Source organism: Phyllostomus discolor, chromosome 8 (assembly GCF_004126475.2).
Source record: "Phyllostomus discolor isolate MPI-MPIP mPhyDis1 chromosome 8, mPhyDis1.pri.v3, whole genome shotgun sequence".
Taxonomy (NCBI): domain Eukaryota; kingdom Metazoa; phylum Chordata; class Mammalia; order Chiroptera; family Phyllostomidae; genus Phyllostomus; species Phyllostomus discolor.
Window position 1 is genome coordinate 65,401,290 of NC_040910.2, and position 16,701 is coordinate 65,417,990.

General features: G+C 38.8%; 1 long non-coding RNA gene across 1 annotated transcript; it reads left to right on the forward strand.

Annotated features, from left to right (window-relative positions):
* The first annotated feature begins 6,346 nt into the window (after window positions 1-6,346).
* LOC118502308 lies at window positions 6,347-15,293 on the forward strand. The gene is made up of 3 exons (XR_004905018.1): window positions 6,347-6,954; window positions 9,551-9,558; window positions 15,255-15,293. It is a non-coding gene; the product is annotated as an uncharacterized LOC118502308 (long non-coding RNA).
* The last annotated feature ends 1,408 nt before the right edge of the window (window positions 15,294-16,701 follow it).

The following is a 16,701-nucleotide window of genomic DNA, read 5'->3' on the forward strand; positions in this document are numbered from 1 at the left end:
GGAGAAATGGGAGGTGGTGTTCACATTGTTCTATGAGCTCATTGCTTCTCTGATCACAAGGAAGAACATTTTCCAAAGGCTATGTTTTTGAAATATGGGCATTTGAAGCTCTATAAAGAGATCCTTCCTTCCTTCCTCTCTTTCTTTTCCTTCCTTTTCTTCCTCCCTTTCTCTCTCTCTCCCTTTCTCTCTCTTTCTTTTCTTTTCTTTTCTTTCTTTCTTTCTTTCTTTCTTTCTTTCTTTCTTTCTTTCTTTCTTTCTTCTTTCTTTCTTCTTTCTTTCTTTCTTTCTTTCTTTCTTTCTTTCTTTCTTTCTTTCTTTCTTTCTTTCTTTCTTTCTTTCTTCTTCACTCTCTCTTTCTTTCTCTCCCCCTCCTTTCTCTCTCTCTTTTCTTTCTAATACATTACTTCTCTGAGGCAAATAGCCCCATGTCACCTGGAGGCTGCCTTAATGTCTGTGTGTCACAGGGGTGGCAGAGGACAGGATTACTGCTGATGTCTTGATCTTTCCAGGCAGTTGGAATTCTAATCTGGCAAAGAAAAAGATCAAAATAGAAACTTGTTTTCCCCCTTCATCTGGGTCTGCAGAGTTTTTCTAATCTGGCAAAGAAAAATATCAAAATAGAAACTTGTTTTCCCCCTTCATCTGGGTCTGCAAAGTTTGAAAGGGAACGTAAACAGCCCACCTCAACTTTCAACACAGGAAAAACACAAATTCTCCCTGTGTCAGCAGGAGCCAACAGAAAAACCAACATGCAGAGTCAACAGATTAAAATTAGGAAACCAAGTTCAGCAGCCAGCACAGAAGTTCCCTCTTGGAAATGGGCACCTGGGAATGATGAGATATATGGGGAAGATGAAGCCATACTCTCAGTTCTTGGTAGTTGTTTATAAAGTGGTAATACACCTCATTTGTTTTTATATATTTTACTGGAAACAGAATTAACACTCTTGCTCTTGAGCTCAGTGAGAGAGGAATGAGCACCCGACTGTGAGTATATTCAGATTTTGAAGGTAATAGGCAAATTCTTCCAAATATTTATTCTTGTAACAGGCTTAAAAGCATATGTATTTTTAATAAATCCATGAATGGCACTGGATTAGGTCGAGGAAATGTGTGGATGTCTTAAGATTACTTTTTAAAAGATTAAGAAAATAAATTTTTCAAAACACATACTACTTATTAATCATCACCATCTACTTGTTTTTCAAAATAACAATAAAATACATGCTCTATAGCTACAGTAACCCTATAAAATTTATGCCCAGCTCAAACTTCTGGAAACATATTTAAGAAACTCATTCTTTAGGCGCATAGGAGCCACCCAGGGCAATTTATTAAATGCAGATTTTGATTCAGCAGGTCTGGGGTGGGGCCTGAGTTTCTGTATTTCTGACAGACTGCCAGGTCATGCCAAGACTCCTGGTCCACGGACCACACTTTAGGGAGTGGGGTTTTAAACAGCTAGAAGATCAAGGGTGCTCTGCTAAATGGCCCAAGTAACCTCAGGTTGGCCTCCTTCCTCATGCCCCACCCTATTTCCAGTGGGTGGTACCTCTCACAGTGCCAGGATGTAGTTGTGGGTGATTACTTCCTGGAGTAGTCAGGGGTGTTATGATTGGATCAACACTCTGTCTGGGCCACATCTCTGGTGGGGTCTGTGTATCTGGGGGGATCATGATGCCCTCAGGCTGTGGACTGTTTAATAAGCCTGGGCCATCAGTGTGTCCAGAGGGGTCAGTCTATCTGGATAGGTTAAGTTTTGACCTTGGTATGATTCCTGCACCATGTCAGAGGCCCGACAAGGGCCATTAGGCAGCACTCAGAGTCGGCAGGGCAGCCCTGGGGTGTGCTTTACAGATAGCTTGGCCACTTGGCCTGCAAAGAGAGTCATTCTCAGCTTTTGAAAAGGGAGAATCTGCCTCTGCCCCTCCTCATTACTTGTCCCCATACCCGCCCTGGAGATTTCCACATGGGAAGTTCTCTCCAGGGTCCCTGAACAAAGAGTCACCTTTGCCAGACACCAGGCTAACACAAAGCCTCCCCCTCTCTCCCCATAAAACAAACTGACCAATGAAGCAACTACTCTCTCCTGTCTCCTATCCCCAGGCTTTTTCACAGTAAGAAAGTTAAGGAAACTCTCCCCGGCCCACTTCCTCAAACTCTGAGTATCAGTTTCCTCAGGAAGATAATGATAGTTCTAACTTGTAGGGTTGTTATGAGGGTTAAATAACATCATGTGTGAAATGAGTAAAAAAATGGTGAAAATTATTTCTTTTAGCCATAAAAACTCTGAAGAGACTCATAATGAAAACAAGACTCAGTTAAAACAACTTCGGGAAACATAACTTTTATATGGAGAGTAAACAATTTATTGTCCAAACTGGAATACTTTTGAACATTAAATATTCTATATTTAGCTTTTAATAACTGAGAGGACAATAGGTATAAACTCTTTCAATAGAATGCGTGCTCGCCCAATTTATATATACATGTTTAAATTACAAAAACCTTTGGTTCATTTTCTCAAAGAAAATTGGAGAGATTGTTGTTTACTCACCAAAAACAATTTGAAATAAGGAAGACTCAAATGAAAAGCAAATAGTGAACTAGAAATAATCAATAAAAAACCAACACAAACAAGAAACAGCAGACTTGAGGGTACAGAATATTAAGTCAGTGACTTGGAGGAAAACTTCGAGTTCTCCTAGAACTCATAGACAGACTAAATTGAAGAAAATTATTGAAAAAAATGTAAAAAATAGTGCTGATACAACTGAACATTCACATGCAAAAAAAGAAAAAAGATTCTAGACACAGGCTTTATACCTTTCACAAAAGTCAACTCGAAATGCATCACAGACTGAAATATTAGAATTTCTGCCCCACCAACCAACCAAACAAACAAACAACACTGTTAAGAAGACAGAAGGACAAGAATAGACCTGAAGAAAATCTTTGTGAAACATGTATCAGATAAAGAACTGGTATCCAAAATGTACATGGAACTCTTACAATTAAAAAATTAGATAATTCATTAAAAATGGACAGAAAGATCTGAACAGACAATTAAAGAAGAAGTTACTGTCAATAAATATAAAATCAAGTATTGGCAAAGATGTGGAGTAAAGGGAATCCTTATGCACTGTTGGTGGAATGCAAAATGGTGTGCCACTGTGGAAAATAGTATGGAACTTCCTCAAAAAATTAAAAATAAAACTGCCTTTTGACCCAGGAATTCCACTTCTGGAAATATATCCTAAGAATATCAAAACACTCACTCAAAAGAATATAGGCAACCTTATGTTCATAGCAGCATCATTTACAATAGCCAAGGTCTGGAAACAGCCCAAATGTCCATCGGTAGATGAGTAGATAAAAAAGCTGTGGTACATTTATACAATAGAATACTACATGACAGTAAAAAAGAAGGAAATCTTACCTTTTGCAACAGCATGGATGAACCCAGAAATTATTATTCTAAGTGAAATAAGCCAGTCAGAGAATGACAAATACCACATGATGTCACTTATAGGTGGCATCTAATGAAGAAAATAAACTAACAAACAAAATAAAAGCAGAAGCACAGATATATGAACAGACTGACAGCTGCCAGAAGGGGGTTGGAAGGGGAGACTAGAAAAAAGTAGGTAAAGGGATTAGTCAAAGAACTCCAAGGCCTGACCCTTGGATAGGAATGACAGTGTGGTGATAGCATGAGGGAGGCTGGAGCAGGGGCAGGGTGGAGGTAGAAAAAAGGGGAAAAATGGAGACAATTGTAATAGTGTAAACAATAAAAAAGAAGATATATGAATGGCAAAAAGCATGGGAAACAATGCTCAGCATCTTATGTTACCAGGAAAATGTACATTGAAACTGCTGCTACATGTTGAGGACATCCTGCTATATACCTGTTAGAATGGTGAAAATCGAAAACCACTGACAACATTGAATGCTATGAGGATGTGGAGCAACAGGAATTCTTAGTCATTGCTGTTGGAATGCAAAATGATGTGACCACTTTGGAAGAACAGTTTGGCAGTCTCCTATATAACTAAATACAGGGGTGGCCAAACATAGGTTTACCGTTGCTGTGGGTATGGCAAACCCAGAGTTTATTCTTGTACTAATATTTATTAATTATTGTATTATTTTCCATACAAACAACTGCAAACCTACTTTTGCTCCATCCTGTATACTCATATGATCCAGCAACTGTGCTCCCTGCTATTTACACAAATGAACCAAAAACTTGCATCCACACAAAAACATGCACACAAATGTTTATAGCACTTGCATTCATAATTGTCAAAACTTAGAAGCAACAAGGGTGTTCTTGAATATCTGAATGAATAAACAAACAATAGTATATTCAGACCATGGAATATTGCTCAGCAATGAAAAGAAATGAGCTATCAAGTCACAGAAAACATGGAGAAATCTTTTATTTTTAAATTCTCACTCAAGGATATTTTTCATTGCTTTTTAGAGAGAGAGGAAGGGCAAGAGCTCAGAGAGACAGGGAGAGAGGGGGAGAAATGTGGACTAATTCCCTTTTCATATACGCTGAAACACACACAGCTGGGGATCAAACCCGCAGCCCAGGTATGTGCCCTGAGCAGCAATCGGGACCTTTCAGTTTGTAGGACAACAAGCAACCAACTGAGAGCCACACCGGCCAGGATGACACAGAAATATTTTAAAGGTGTATTGCCAAGTGAAAGAAAAGGCAATTTGAAAAGGCAACATACTGTATAATTCCAATCATATGACATTCTGGGAAAGGTAAAGCTATGGTGACAATAAAATGATTACAGATTGCCAAGGGTTAGGGGCATGGAGGAGTGGGATGAATAAGTAGAGCACTGGCGATTTTTAAGAAGGTGAAGCTATTAGCTTCTGGGTAGTGTAATGGTGAAGACATGTCATTACACATTGATCACAACCTGTAGAATGTACACCAAGAGTGAATCCTAATGTAAACTATGGACTTGAGTTAATATCTATTAATATTGGCTCATGGACTGTGACAAATGTATCACACTAACTCAAGATATTAACAATAGTGGCTATTGGGAGGATTGTGGGGGGGGCATGTGGAAACTCTTTGTACTTCCTCTCATTTTTTTCCCTGAAAACAAACTGCTAATAAAATTGGGTTATGGAAGAGGGATTCTCTGAAGAGAAAATTAAGATCTCATATACACACAAAAATATTTCCAGTAGGAAAGAACAAAGCAGGCAAGAGAGGTAATAATAAAAATACTATGCATAAGTTTTTTTTTTACAGGAGAAAGATTTAGATATTTAAATCAAAGGGCAAACTAAATGTCAGGGAAACTTAATGAAAATAAATGTAAATTATCTAAAATAAAATGTTTTAAATGTTGCCTTGCCAGTGTGGCTCAGTTGCTTAGACCATCATCCTATACACCTAAAGGTTGGGGATTTGATTCTCGGTCAGGGAACCTACCCAGGTTGGGTTCCAACCCTAGTTGAGGCACCTGTGGGAGGCAACTAATAAATACAGATGTTTCTCTCTCTCCTTGATGTTTCTTTCTCTCTTTCTCTCTCTGTCTCTCTCACTCTATCAAATCAATAAACATTTTAAAAAATTAATTTCAATGAATTTAAATATAACAGGAAAAAATCAAGCAGGATAAATACCAGAGGATAATTAAGTAATTAAAATATAATGTGCAGGAAAAAAGTAACCACAAAATTTTATATCAGGCCCATACTTTTAATGTGTAAATTTAATAGAGGCATTCTTATATATATCTAAGGATTCAGAAAATATACCTCATACATGCCCACCCCAGAAAAAATATGACCTGAAAATGTCCTGCCTACTAGAAATGAATTATAGTAAAGAATTCAAGAATAAGAAACTATTGCACAAAAGAAATGGTGAAGCATAATGAAAGAATACAATGTTGATATTGAAGTTATGATGGTTATTATGGTCAAGAAAGACTGAAAACAACCAAGAAGCAAATTCTTGGAAGACACTACATAATTATCATGAAATATTTACAAATATTAATCATATTAGAAGCCACAATTTTATTTTATAAATTCCATGTTTTAGGAATTATACAGGCACAAAATGCAATAAAACTTTCAGTTTTATTTATTTATATAATTATTTAATTCTATTTTATTGTTTATGCTATTGCAGTTGTCCCTGCTTCCCCGCCTTTGCCCACTTCCACCCAGTCCCCACCAACTGCCCCCAGCAATACCCACATTTTTGTCTGTGTCCAAGGATCATGCATATATGTTCTTTGGCTAATCCCTTCACTTTTTTTTCACCCAGTAACATTTAAAATTTTAATGCAATTAAAAACACACAAAAAGAAAATTTCTTGGCAATGTAGAACTTTTAGAATAACCTGGGGCAAGGAAGAAATCAAAATAGCAATGATAGACTACTTAGAAAATAATGTCAGTTTCAAAATTGCATATCACCATGAATAAGATGTGGATTAACTGTACTCACAGATAACTTTATCACCTTAAGTGTAATGCAAATAACTGAATTAAGATTTTAACTTCTATTTTAGGATGCCTCCAGGCTTGGCTGTTTATTGGGCTATGACTAATTAATGAGGGCTAGTCCTCTTCACCTCTTATTTGCTGCTTGCCTTTTCTCACAAATGCTAGGATGTTTATGGCTGTTTTTGCCATTGCTCCAGCTGAATTTGGAAGGAGTGTTAGAACCTCTGGAACCTGGAAGAACTTTGCCTGGATGGTGGTATTCAAGTTGCCAATTAACCAATGCACACTGAGGGCCTCTGACTTCACTAGGTGGGATGCCTGTGGATGTACTGTCCATATCGGCCTGACACTGTATGTATGTCCCAGTTTGCATGGACGAAAGCATAGCAACCCCCACTGAAATTAAAACAGAAAATTATATGGTTGAGTCAGTTTAAATACAATGATATAGGTGTGTTTTCTTTTGTGTTTTTAAAGCTACTGTTAGATTTAGAGGGTAAAGAAATTTTTATGTATGTATAAACATATATCTATATAAATAGTCTAGCTGAGGCAGAGCCTTCAGCTCTTATTTGGTTAATAAACACATTTTAGTATTTGCATGTTCTACTGCCTGCAGAGTTGCTGTTGAGTGAAAGTTCTGTAGATGTGTATATATTTGATAAAATTAAATTTGTGTAAAAATGTACAGTTTTCACTGGTGAAAAAGTAAATTATTAATTTTTTTTGCTAAAACAAATGCAATTTGGATATACTATCTAGAACTGGGGTTTAATGGGAAATCTGCAGATTTTCTCTCCTGCTTATGCCCAGAGATCCTTATGGAAGATGCATTGTCATGAAAGGAAAGGGGATAGTGAAGGAGGGCTAATGAAGGCTCTTTTTTTTCTGATGGGACTAAATAACATATATAAACTTTCAATGTTTATTCCTTAGAACTGGGCTTAAAGAAGCACATCATGAACTCCCAGGGTGATAGTGGCCACTCTAAGGTCAATTTCTAAGCTCTGCAGGCCAGCGCAGTCTCTATTTTATATTACGTTGAGTACCAGAGAGGTCACAATGGGCACGATGGGGAGGCTCTCATTGTACATCAGTCTCCAAAGAACCAAAATTTTATAGCTGTATTATTGACATGTCAAAAGACAACTCAAGCATATCTGTTAAAAGAGAATATAAACATGAGTAGTATGGACAATTTTAGGAATAAAAATCTTTTTATGTGCACTGACTACTAGTTTTAAAAAGAGGGCATATTTTCGTTTACATAGAAAAATGCATTATAAATAGTCGTGGAAATGCTACATTAGTAGAAATATCCTACAAAGGGGACTATTGCACACTTTTGTTATGTGAGAGAAAATAATATAACATTGCAAATGATTTTTTAAAAAAAAATTGAAATTGTCTCCAGAATGTTCTCAAGATCTTTAATCTTCTGTACTCACAAAAGAGTTATCATAAGATTCTATGCCCCTTGTTCGAACTTCACCATTTACCTGGGAAATGCTTTGGAGATAATTTTCCTTTGTTGCAATAAAGAAAGCCTCACCATGAAAGATAATAATGAATAAAGGATGGGTACTGAATGAATCTGTGTAATTTATATTAAAAGACTTCATTGATTGAAATTTTTCAAAATCAGCATCATCCAGCCTGCTTTTGGTATGCTTAGACCATTTATTTATATGAACATTTTTACCCATTGATTGAATCATTTAATCCTTTATTCTTTTATCAATTTAGTCAATTGATTGTTTACTATGTGCTAGGCTGTTGTCAGGTCCCGTGCATACAAAAGGAACAAGATGTGCTCTTAAAGAAATTCCTGTGTAGGTAGGGGTACAAACAGTGCTGTTAGGGCTAAAATCAGGGCTTATGAGAGTGTTGAAAAGGAACAGGTAGCATCATCTTTCCGGGGGTGGGGTGGTAGTAGTCACAGTGAAGGCAACTGAAGGCATGTAACAAGTAAGATTCTAAACACAAGTAGGCTTAAAACAAGTGAGGGGAAGAAGGTGTGAGGACAGTGGGGAGAGGCACAGAGCCTGGGGGCATGACTGAAGAAAGAGCCCTTAATGGCAGGGTTGTAATGTGAAGGATATGGAGGAAGTAGGGGAGAAGTGAGTCTGAAAAGGTATGAAGGGTCCAGTTTCTAAGGGCCTTTCCATATTCAACAGTTGGGATTTTACTCTAGAACATGGAGAACCACTGAAGGGTTCAAAGCAGCAAAGCAATGTGATCAGATTTGTTTTATAATACAAAGACAATTTTCAATGTGGAATGAAAAAATAATTTGAAATATGATGAGAATTGTGACAGCAAAACTGGTTAGGGGACTATTAAAACAATCCAGACATGTGATAAAAAATAAGATCCAGGTAAGTGATACCAGTCACCACCTAAAGTGTTGGCATTGGAGATGGGCAGATCAGGATGCATTAGATGGCCTAGGCAGAGTTAACAGGGCTTGGGATGGCTGGGGTAGAGGAGTTGAAGGAGAGGGAGGAGTCCTACATGGCACCCTGTGCAGACTGTGGTTCTAGTCACTGGAGAGAAGGAAGCACATAGAGGGCTGAAAGTTAGGTAAAAGAAAGGAGAGAAGGCAGGAACTCTGTTTTGGACATACTTGTTGATGTTGGAGGTCAAGGTTTCCACTAGGCAGCTGAGTGTGTAGATCTCCAGTGGGCTGGAGTAAAGCCATAGCAATGAATGAAGTCACTAATGGGGTGCATTCAGCACAACCAGACCCAGAACAGAAGCTATCAACAGAAGAAAATCTTCAGGGGAGGGAGCAAGTAGAAGGCCCATAGCCCAAAGAATGTGCTGCATGGCTCCACAAGGATGTGATCAGTAAAACCCCAAAAATGAAAAATTCTGCAGATCCTAAGATTATATGAAAATGAAGAGACATAAGAACCAAATGTAAAGTGTGGATCTTGATTAAGTAAACTAACTGTAAAAGCAATTATAAGTAATTGGGGAAATTTGAATACTTCCTATATATTTGATGGGGCATTACTGATAAAACTATTGCAGTCATTTTATATAGATGTTTTTGTTCTTCCTTTATTGTGGTAAAATACATATAACAAAATTTACCTTGTTGATCACTGTTTAGTGTACAGTTCAGTGGCATTCACAGTGTTGTGCAACCTTCAACACCATTCATCTTCATAGCTCTTTTCATCTTGTAAAACGGAAACTCTATACACATTAAACACTAATTCCCTATTTCCCTGCTTGCCCAGCCCCTGGCAGCCATCATTCTACTGTGTCTCTACAACTTTGACTTGTCTGAGTATCTCATGTAAATGAAATCATGCAGTATTTGTAGTTCTGTTACTTTTTTGTGATTTCATGTGGTTATGTTTTTTATAAAAATTTTTAGAGATACCTATAGAAATATTGACAGATAAAGGGATGTCATGTCTTGGATTTACTGCAGAATAATCCTGAGGAGCATATAGTGGAGGAATGATTATGGTATTGATGAAACAAGAATGGTAAGGTGTACCTGGCTGGCATAGCTCAGTGGATTGAGCGCAGGCTGTGAACCAAAGTGTCACAGGTTCGATTCCCAGTCAGGGCACATGCCTGGGTTGCAGGCCACGGCCCCCAGCAACCGCACATTGATGTTTCTCTCTCTCTCTCCTTCTCCCTCCCTTACCTCTCTAAAAATAAATAAATAAAATCTTTTAAAAAAAGAATGGTAAGGTGTTGATAATTGCTGAAGCTGAATGATGGGGATTTACTGAACCATTCTATTTTTGTGTTTGTGACTTTCCATGATAAAGATTAAACATTAAAAAGAGCGTTTTCCTGTCCTCATGGCCAAATTTATGCAACAGAACTTTTTTTTACAAGTGAACTCACATGTGGGAAACTCACCCTACAAAGTATAGGTTGAAGAACGGCTCTTCTTTTGTATATAAGGCTAGGAACCCACGGCACATAGCTCTGACTTCCTCATAACCTCTGTGCCCTGCCTCTTGGCTTCCCAAAACTCTGGTTCTCTAGAAGAACATTGCTGGTAAATAGACTGACATGTGGAAAGTGGTAATGAGAAACAGCATGGTTAGTGATATAAATTTTCTCCTCATGCCCACCAATCTCCCTTGAGAGACAGTGAGCATATAGCCCAGCACTGGACATCATGTTTACCATCAAGTAAAGTCAAATGAGTTCCCTGGATTTCTTCAAAGTAGCTGATATTAAGTTCTAAAGGCCATATTCATTCCACCAACATCATTTTCACTGTAGAAAAACATACTGCATTTCTGTCACACAGACAATAATTGCATGAACAATGTATTACTTTTAAATTTGGCCTTATGGCCCTAGCTGGTGTAGCTCAGTGGATTGAGCGCTGGATTGTGAAGGAAAGAGTCGCTAGTTTGATTCCCAGTCAGGGCACATGCCTGGGTTGCAGGTCAGGTCCCTGGTTGGGGGCACGCGAGAGGCAACCACACATTGATGTTTCTCTCCCTTCCCTTCCCCTTTCTCTAAAAATAAATAAAATCTTTTAAAAATGAAATAAATTTGGCCTTATGCAGTGAATTTTAATGTCCAGGAAAAATAAAAATGTACTATAAAGATATACACAGTGTTTCTCTGTATTATAAACTATACTGGTTATACCTTATATAACCATAATACAGCCATCAAAAACAAGAAATTAACATGATATGATGCTATTAACTGAACTACCAACTTTATTTGGATTTCTCCAGTCTTTCCATTAAGGTGATTTTTTTTCTCTAGGATTCAATCCAGGATACCACATTGCATTTAGTTTTTACATCTGAGTCTCTTCCAATGTGTGAGTTACTCCATCTTTCCTTGAGTTTCATGACCTTGACATTGAAAGATACATATTTAAAAATCAATGTCATGCCCTCCTCTGGGATTGAAGAATCCCATAAAAAGTGGGGTACAGGTAGTTCCTGTAGATGGTGCTTGGTCTGATGAAGAAGTTTTAGAAGTCAAAGTGCTCTCCTGTTCTTGAAACTTCTTTTGCCCTCCACCTGCCTTTCCCTTCCTCTTTCTAATCCAATTAAAGTCTTCCATTTAGGATTCAGCCAAAATAACAACCCTCTATTAGTGAAGAGTTTCTGTTTATGGGACAAGTTGGTACTTGCTAGTTTCTGAAAAGGAAAATACAGCACACAGCCACAGTGAAAGACTTTCTGTTGGTCTGTGAAAAAGGCCACCATCGGCCACTTGGCAATGGGCAGCCCCCTCACTTTGTTACCACCCATTGTAGGACTGGTGCTTGAGGCACTTCTTTTAAAGCTAATCATGCACACTTTTATTTTTTTTAAAAAATATTGCAACAAAACACAAAACAAACCTGGCTTAGCTGGTGAGAGCTGCTGCTTTATTGATGCATTTGCTTTATGGTCTAAAATGGGGTTTTAATAAATTTATGCTCTGGTAAACACATTCAGAGCTGATGTATTTTACATCTGGGTTGCTGCCTTCCTGCCAAGGCTTAGCACTCTCCATGTCTCTCAGGGTGCCTGTGCAGGCAGAGTGCACACTTACCACTGCTTGGAATCCTACTTGCCTTGGGCACTCTCTCCACAAATACCAAACTGTATCACATCAGGTGTGAGCAGGTCAGCCTACTCTCCGCCATTTCTGGTAGCTTTATTTTTTATCAGTAAACTTAAAGACAAACTATCAAATTTGAAATTACTATACTCAAAGACTCACTAATCTAGACTTCACTAATTCCAAGTCTATAATGATTATGCATAAATGGTAAAATGCTTTAAGTAAAAAAAATGGACATTATATCTTTTTCTATGAATTTTCAGTTTGCTCGGGGGTAAAGTAAATCTATTCAGATGTCAGTTGCTATTGCAAAAGAAGGATTGATGTTATGAAATTAAAGAGTTTTCTAATATACTTTAGGGTTTAGAGATTTTTGTGTAATAAGGGGTTCTGATATTTGATATATTATGGTGTGATGGTACAATTTATTACTTGGTTGAAAATAGGTACTATTCTTGAACACAATGGAACCACTCTTTAAAACTGATGTACAATTTAGAATTTTTACTGTTAAATTGAACTTTCTCTCCAATTGTATTGTAAGATCCTTGAATTTAAGGACCATGCATCTTATATTTTTGTGTCCCTAACCCACTCTCAATTGCTGCCTTGCTGTGGGACTCAGAAATATGTCTTAGATGTGGGAAATGCTTAGCACAAGGTCTTCCATAAGCATTGTCAGACTTGATTATTTTGTGTATTTGAGCCTATCTAAAGCAGCTAGATGTGCTCTTGTTTCTTATGTATCTAGACTTTTTAAATCTTTTATTAAATTGGTTTCTCTTTATTTTTTTCAGTGTGCATGTAGCATCAGGATGATTTGACTGCAAGTAAAAAATAATCAAATAAAAATGGCCTAAACAAAGAAGAAAATTTATTATCTCATATTACAAGAAGTCTGGGAGTTGGGTATTTCAAGGTTGATGAATGTAGAACCTTGACTGTCACACCCAGGGCCCATTTTTCCTGTGGTGGCTATAGCCCTTCACCCTTCAGGCTTGCATGACGCTGCAGTAGTTTCCCCACAGGTGTCCTGGCACAGCCCTGCTTCAGGACCACAGAGAGGGCCTCCTTCCTTCTGTGCCTTCCCAGAAGCTCTACAGAAGACTCCCTTCACAGCACAGTCCTATTCCTCTCTGCTCACTGGCAAGGGGAATGGATTTACTCTAGTCAGTGCAGACCAATATAGATTCATCCTTAGGTCATAAAGGGGCCCAATCTCTGAAAAACATTTGGCTGCTCAATACATACGTGAAGCCAGAACCCCAGCAAAGGAAGAGGTGGGTAGTAACTATTGAGTGCAGACAACAGTGTGTGCCACAAGCCACGTGTTTCCCTGGGGTAAAACCAAATAGACACCATGTGGTTCTGTGTTTTCTCTGTTGTTTGCCTTTGCCTTTGCCATTAAGTAAGTTGTCCATGTCCTCTTTTTGGCTTTCCTCCTTGATAACATAACTCAGATGTTCAGATAGAGGGATAACATGCTGAAAGCAGGTGGTTCCGGTCCTAGGTGATGCATCAGTGATGAGTCTAACACACTGATGGTCAACTCAATTCCATTCGCCAATGAGTGGCTCAGGAATGTCCATGTGACCCACTTCTGGTCACTGAGGTGGAAGACACAATCTGTTGAGGGGCTTCTGGGAAAGATTTTTCTACCCCACAAAATGGGGGATGACCACGAAGTCTGCTCCCGACTTGCTCTCTGCCTTTGAGCTTGGTTGTGTGAAGACATGATGCTCCAAGTGGCTGCGGCCAGCTCATGACCTTCAGTGCAAACATTCCTGGTACACAGGATGGCAGAACAGACAGGAGACAGGGCCTAAATCTTGGGGATGTGGCCGAGCAGTTGGATCAACACTGAGACTGCTGACCTCCAGACTTCTCAGGAGAGATGACAGAGAACCCCCAGTGTTTAAGATTTAGATGGCTGTTTTCACATGGCTATGGCAACTGGCTGCTGAAAGCATTCTGACAGATAATCTTTCTAGGAATATAACTTCATGGCCCTTTATTGTGAGATATATTCATTAATAAATGCAAACAATTTTTAAAATAATAGCTAAAGTCTACCTCAAGTGAAAAGACAGAATACATATGTATATATAATTGAAGCTCAATAAATATTCATTTAAAAATGAATAAATGTTCTATAGGTTATTATAATAATTTTCTCAGGAAACATATTATTTTTAGATACTTGTATCAAGTAACAGTATTTCTTTGGCACTACTCGGAGCTCTGTGTTTATGTCCTCAGTACAAACTGCATTTCTGCACATTTTTCTGTTGCTTTGGGACTCAGATGTTCCTAGAAAGAATTAATTTTAGCTCTCTGGCTTTTCCTTCTTTAACTGTTAGCTTGTAACTTGCTGTTGCTAGCAGTTAGCTGGCTGTAAGCATTGATCCAAAAATATGTTTCTATGATAACTTCTCCTCACCGTCACTCAATACACAAGGCAGTTTAAATTTTCTCCATCATATTTCACAGACTATTTATCTTTTTACCAAAAAACCCTTTCTAATATATGAACTATTTGAAATACACAACAAAGTCCAGAGAATTATATATAGATAATCACATACTACAGTACCCTCAGCCACATACTCATATTAAACTCAGGCTTAATATATGTTAGTATGTGGCCATATTTCCTTAAAGATAAAGCTATAAATTTATCTCCATCACTTCCTCTCCCTTCCCAGAGGTACCATTGTCTTGATGATGACAATAACGATGATGATAATGATAATAATGGTAATACAAACAGCAAATTTACTGTATACTGGCCATTATTCTAAGCCCTTTACATACATTAGGTCCTTTAATGAACACAGTAGGCACATGACATATTCACTATTATTATTCCCCATTTAATAGATGAGGAGCTGAGAAAAGATTGGTTAAACAATTTGTCCATGGGCACAGGTTTCCCATACTCCACCCCATACTGACATTGGTGTGCATCATGATATACTCTCTCACTGTATATGCATTCATAAAGAATATAAAGGGGGTTTATTTGTATATATTTAAAAAGTATATAATTTGATAACATTTCTGTTTTTCCCTAGTTTTTTCTTATTATGAACCATGTTGCAATGGTCAGTGTAGCTCATATTTCATTGAGCACATTTTGCTCCATGGCAAACATCTAGAAGCTACATTTCTGGTTGGCACATTGTACACATTAACAGCTTTTTTAAAAGTTATTCCAAAATTGTTGTTCAAAGTAGTTGTACCAACTTCTAGCTATGCCGGCAACTGTATAAAGCTATTCATTTCCCAATAGCCCCACCAGTTCTTGGTATTACTGGATTTATTATTGATTATCAATGATTGATTTTTGCTAATTGTTAGATATGGGATGGTATTTTATTGTTGTTCTACTTTGCATTTTTATGTGATTACCAGAGAGGTTGACACATCTTTCCATATGTTCATTTGTGCTTTCTTTGCTCTTGGATTGACTGCTTGCCTAGTTTTTAAGGAATTCTATTATATTGCATATTATTCTTACAGAACAAACAAGCGGGGGCCTGACACGATATACTATTACTGAAAGAAGCCCCGGGTCCATTACGTCTACCACCAGAGGACAGACGTCTCTCAATGCCAGAGATTTGTGAAAAGGAAAGGAAACGTTTATTTAATGCTACACAAACTTAAAGTAGGGACCTGATGTCGCCACCAAAAATCCTAAAGTCCCTTAAAGCACCCACAGACAGACACAGTCCTTCCTTCCTTTTCCCCTTTGCCCAGTCCAGAGCACCGCATCTCCTAAAGCTGCGGGGGTCCCTACTCTGGTAAAGGCACGTGGTCCTCTCTCCCCGGGCCACGGGAGTCCCCACTCTGCCAGAGCTGCGTGGTTCTCTCCTCCCTCAGGGCCGCGAGAGTCTTCACTCTGCTAAAGCTGTGTGGCTCTCTCTTGCAGGGATGCGCATGGTTCTCCCCCTCAAGTGGCTGCCGCTGCCGCGTCTCGGTTTAAGTCCCTGCGCCAATCCTCTCTGCTCTGAAGCCCCATTTCCCGGCTCCTCTCACAATTGGCTACAGCTGCCAGATTCTGGGCAGGTGTGGCCCTGTGGCGTGGAGCCAATTATCTCCAGGCTCTTCTGGATCTTACTACAGATCCCTACTTGAGGCTGCCCTCTTGGCTGCACCCTGTTTACAATCCCTCCTTTCAGGTTCACACCCACTTTATAATCTTATAAAGGACAATGGACGAAGGTCTCATCTTCTTGTAACTGCTTCCGGCTGGAAATGGACGTTGTTCTACCCACCCATGGGTCAGGGGTGCCCTGAAAGGGGGTGGTGGGGGTGCAGCATGGAGGGAGTCCTTCCTGTAAGGGGAAGGACCTTACAGAATCCTGGTCAGTTGGCTGTCACCAGGAAGTCTCCTGCTCGGGGTCCAAAGGCTGGCCATTACTGGACCGTTGGCATCCTGGTCATATTCTGGAGGTGACAGATTTGGCAAAGGTTGGAAGGCACAATTCAATCATAACCACTAAATGACAAAGGCAAAGGCTTAGGAAAGGAATGGCTTATGAGGAGGAAGGGGTACAAGGCACGCTACACCTATCCGAAACTCTTGTGGCCCACTATACTTCACTCGGGCCGAGGGGAATATGTCAGGATTTCCCTCCT